Source organism: Ochotona curzoniae, unplaced genomic scaffold (genome assembly GCF_017591425.1).
Source record: "Ochotona curzoniae isolate NIBS_2020 unplaced genomic scaffold, NIBS_Ocur_1.0 scaffold_4701, whole genome shotgun sequence".
NCBI classification, from domain to species: Eukaryota; Metazoa; Chordata; class Mammalia; order Lagomorpha; family Ochotonidae; genus Ochotona; species Ochotona curzoniae.
In genome coordinates this window covers 60549209-60554563 of record NW_024467122.1, presented here as the reverse complement: position 1 = coordinate 60554563, position 5355 = coordinate 60549209, and the positions used below count along the sequence as shown (strand labels likewise).

General features: G+C 39.8%; 1 pseudogene; it reads right to left on the bottom strand.

The window, feature by feature from the left end:
• Positions 1-2676: 2676 nt before the first annotated feature.
• On the bottom strand, positions 2677-3730 carry LOC121148402 (annotated as a pseudogene).
• Between the last annotated feature and the right edge of the window lie 1625 nt (positions 3731-5355).

Below are 5355 nucleotides of genomic sequence, written 5' to 3'. Positions count from 1 at the left end.
ATATCCTTGCCTTAGTCATTGCATTGCTATAACTTAGATGTTTGCTTAGCTGTGCCCATTTCTACTGGTTCTCAGTGGGGGATGTTCAGTCACTGAGGGGCCTTATTGTGTCTGGAGATATTTTTATTTCTGCAAATGTGTCTGTGTGTCTGTCTTAGTTTGTTTCCTAAGAAGGCGATGACAAGCTACCACAAACTTAGTGACTTACAGCAATTTTTTTTTTCTATGAATTCTGTGGACAAGAAGTTGAAGAAATTAAGGTTTTAGCAGAACTGTGTTTTCTAAAGTAACTGGTATTGCTTAGAATCGTTACATTTCTTGGCTTGCAGCTGCATTATTCCATTCTCTGCCTGAGTGGCCATACAGCTGTATTTCCTCCACATATTGATGTCTTTACCTGATGCTTTTCTTTGTGTGTGTCTGTCTTTGTCTCTGTTTAATTTTAAGGATACCTTGCATGTTGGTTTAAAAGCCCACTTGACTGCAGTCTGATCTTATTCCTTTATATATGCATTGTGCGTATTCCAAGGTTCAACATGATGTCTATATACCTTGTGTCATAATTATTACAGTCAAAATAACCTACACATCTGATACTGTTCATGCTAGACGTAGAACATGTCCAACTTGTGGCTAAAAACTATATTCTGATCAACAGTTGCCTGTGACTCCTACTGTTAGCACCTGGTAACCACTATTCTGTTCCCTGTTTGTGAGTTCAATTTTAAATATTTCACACTAAAGTGAGACGATATGGTGTTTGTGTCTGAAGAGAAAGAGATCATCTGCCTTTACACTCCCAAATGGCCACATGGGCACAGTGGGTAGAGCTGTGGCAGCTTAAGCCAGGAGCTGGGGATTTCTTCTTGGTGTCCCATGAAGACTCATGGGATATCTTCCTCTGTTTTCTCAGGTACAATAGCAGGGATCAGGATCATAAGTGAAGCAGCTACAGTTTGAGCCAGTACGCATGTGGGATGCCAGAACTACAGGTAGTAGCCATATCTGCTTACCATAGGACCGGGCCAGAACAATTTTAGCCATATACTTTTACTTTTTTACTTCTCTGAGATATCTGTACAAACCCTTATATACTTCAAAAGATATGGAAAAACACATAAAATTCTTTATTCAGATGACAGAATTTTATGAAAGGGTAGAGTAAAACTTTATTATTTTTCAAAGTCTTTTTAATTTTTTCAGTATTTGCCTGAGCTTCTTACCAACAAATATATTGTGCTGCTATGTTACAGTTTTTAATCTCTAATGATTCTTGGATTTCTTTTCTGTCTAACCACAGTTCAGAGTTTCTCAAATTGCAGGTACCTTTGAGTTCACTTTCCTTAAGCAAATGTCTCTAATATTGGCTCACATTGAAGTTCACTTACCAATTTTCATCCCATTCACATGATTTGTTCCTGTTGACTTAGCATTTCATGACCTGGAAGAACTTAATGCCATCTGCAAATTTGGATATATTACCTTTCCAAATCTTTTAGAACAATGCTAAATCACATAAAATTCTATTGCTAATTATTATTCCCAGAGAAGGGTAAGGTTTAATGTTTTACTCTATTATCTGTACCACAAGTACCTGCTTGAACTTGTGGTACTTTATATTGTTGATTTGTTCATTCCTTGCCAAGAAACTTTTAGATATACCTTTATAGAATTAATGGTTTTTATTTGAAAGGCAGAATTTACAGAGAAGGAGAGACTAGGAAAAAGCTCTTCCATTTGTTATCTCACTCCCCAAGTGGGCCAGAGCTGAAATCCATCCAAATCCAGGATCCAGAAGCTTTTCTGGATCTTCATTATGGATGCCAATGTCTTGAGCCATCTTTTGCTGCTTTGCTGGGCCACAAGAATGGAGCTGGATGTGAAGTGGAGCTGTCAGGAAGAAGAGCCCATGTGGGAGGCTGGTGCTGCAGGTGCTATGCCACTGTGCTGGCCTCCTCGCTGCTTATCTTCTTTACAAAAATGTTTTGAAATGAATATTCATTTTATGTAATAGTGAAATGTGATTAAGATGTGCATTGTGGCAGTTTTTGTGGGGGGTTTAAACCTTACATAAGCGTTGATAATTTGCTGAGATAGCAACAGAGTCCAGTTCACACTTAGCACTAACTAAATACTTCATTAAATAAATACAATGTCAGACAAAATGCAATGAAATACTTTCTTAAATCAATTTTAAAGACATTTGAATTCAGACTAATGATAAATGCAGTGAAGGCAGGTGAACTAGCTTACATAATCTGATTTTATACAGCAATTATTTTTAGTTAACTATATTATTAAATGATAGAGAACAGCTACTAATGTCTAACAACAGTTACTACAGAACTAGACAATAAATGGCAAAAAGGATTTTACAAATCCTATCTTTTATACCCACCCCAAAGATGTAACATAGAGAGGAAAAAGTGACTTTTCTCCTAAGAGCTCATAACTAATGCTTGGCTATCAAAATCTGTGTTTCTGATCCATTATAAGCATTGAAATAAGCTTCAAGTATTCCTAAAGGAAAAGTCAAGTGCATGTTGTGATTGCTATTCAGCAACAGTAATCACTGCCTTCAAAACTATCTTATACCTGGAATTTAATAAGATCAGCCACATTCACAGGCATTTTGTCCTGTACTATTGTGGAAAGTCAGTGTCCTAGAGAATCCTCTTACTCTGTAACAATGTTTTTACCTTGTCTCCCATATTGAACCTCTCTGCCAATTCTCTGAAAATAGTTTTCATGATGGGTAGATTGTAGTTAATATTCAAAGACACTTTCACATCAATCCTATGAGCTGACAAGTCAGTAGTGATCAGAACATGGCTTGACCTTGATCAGAATTCACTGATAATGACATTTCTTTCCTTCTGATCCATGTCACCATGCAGAGCAGAAAATGTCAAGTCCCTGGCCTGCAGTCAGTGAGCCAGTGCACTTTGCCTTGAATTGAGAAAAATGGTAGTCTGTGTAATGGACAGTGGTTTTGTACAAGTCACCAAGTGTACTCAGCTTCCATTCCTCTGTTACAACGTTAATATAAACTTGTTGTATTCTTCCAAGGATCAGTGCCCCTCCATCAGGATTCGAATTGGATCTCATGAATTTTTTTGGTCACTTCCAACCCATCAGTTGGCATCATGGCAGATATCAGTACAACCTAAATGGTGGTATTTAATTTTTGAAAATTCTCAGATTTGGCCCTTGAACTCTCTTCCCCACATTTTATTTGCTTCATCCAAAATAAACATTCAAATCTATTATGGCATAAGTATTTTCTGCTTACCATACCAACTGTTCTTCCTTGATAAACCAACCAAAATATTGGTACTTCAGTCTTCACATCAGTTCCATTAATGCAGGTGTGACAAGTTTCTCCTATGTGTTCCTTGAGTGCTGAAATTACCTTTGCATCTTTAAAGTAAGGAATAATAACTCTTTGCTGGACAGCTGCAGGCTTCTTAAAACCATAAGCACAGATGTCCTGAAGAAGAGGATCTTTGAATTCATGGCAATAATTTCATGGTAATTTCTCTTAATGACACCATCAGGGGTCCATTCCTTCTGGGCTGGCATAGGCTGCAGAGCCACTAGACCTACCGAAATGACCCCCTTGGGTATGATCTGTTCTCAGATCCTGATGAATACTTGCTAGCTGAATGATCTTAGAAAATCTATTTGCCCTGTACCTCAGCTTGGTTGCTTTCAGGGGTGGTGCACTCATGCACTTGTTAGGATTCACTTAGGTGTTTAAAGTGCTTGGAATAGTGCCTCACCAAGTAGGTGTTTAATGTAGTTTTCTATAATTGTTTTAATTATTTTAGTTAAAGGAACAAAGTCTTGAGGGAAGACACATGACTGATTTATCTTCATGTTCTTACTTAAAATTATTTATTTATTTGAAAGTCAGAGTTGGATGTGGGGCAGATTTCAAGATTGAGATCAATTTTCTATCCACTGGTTTACTCCCCAGATGACTGCAATGGCCAGTGCTGAGTGAGTAGAAACAAGGAGTCAGGAGCTTTATCCAAGTTGAACATGTGGATGACAGGGACCTAAACACTTGATCCATTTTCCACTGCTTTTCCAAGGCTTTTATCAGGGAGCTAGATCAGAAGTAGAATAATGGAGGCTTGAATCTGCACCCATATGAGATGCCAGGTGGTGTCTTTACCTGATATGACATGATGCCAGCCACCCTTTGCATCTTTGATTTGCCTGAACAGTGCTCAGTATTTCAGAAGCATTTGGTGGCATTTTGCTGACAGAAGAAAGAGCACAGAGGCAACAGAACTTTGTGGTTTCAACTGAGCTTTGAGTCCTGGTGCTGTGTTCACCTTGCCATGTTGCTTTGGGTCTGTTTCCTAACACTTTTGCTGAGTTGCTGCTTTCTGTTTTATAGAATTGGAAAATTGTAGTAGCATTGAACTTGCAGCACTGTGAAGAAGACTAAATGAGCTAATATGTGTCAAGTGCTGGTTCAAGAATAATGTGTGTGGCATTTAACGCTTTAAGCTATCGTTTTTCTCAGCCTTTAGTCCAAAGGTAGCACAAAGGTCATAGACTGCCTTTTGATTCATCATCTTGGAAGCACAAACTCTGGGCTTGTGCAGACACAGAGCAAGCCTGTGGTCTGAGTGCTGACAGCTGGTGCGACAGAATAGGGAAAGTATTTGACCCAGTGTCATGATGCAGAGTGATTTGTAGAGTCTCATAAATCTTGCAGTTAGAAAAATGAAACAGCATATATGCTAGGCCTAGCCATTCGTTTGACTGACCTGCGTGGCTATCCTCTGTTGTGTGGCTGTGTTGACAGTCCTGGACATCATGTGCCGCAACACCAGGTTGCCGTTCACTGGAGTCTGGAGGAAGAAGCTACAGCAATGTGCACTTGAGTGGAAGAGGAACCACAGTTGTCAGATAGCATGTCTATGCTTTTGAAGTATCCACAATCACCTCATCTCTTCCTGGTTGAGGAGGAAAGTGAACCGAGCTGTGGATGGAAGGCCAGTGAGGGCAGCCTCACCCTGTGGGCTTTACTACATGCTGTCCATGGCGCCTGCTCTATGGTTTGGCCACACTTGTGCCTTTCTCCTGTCTTGGCTTCAATCTTCACAGGACAGCAGAACTGAGACTCCGTGTAGGTTCTAGTAAGGTGGGAAGGAAAGCAATTAGACATTCTGTGACTGGGATGGGCAGTCTGGAATGGTGAATGTAACCTGGGGTGTCCCGTGAAGATAGATCTACACTTGTTTACTGTGGACCCAAATGGCTGTTTACTGGGAGGGAGGGGAAGGGGAGAGAACAGGAACAGGAGCAAACCAGGCAGCAATGCAGGTAGAGGATGTG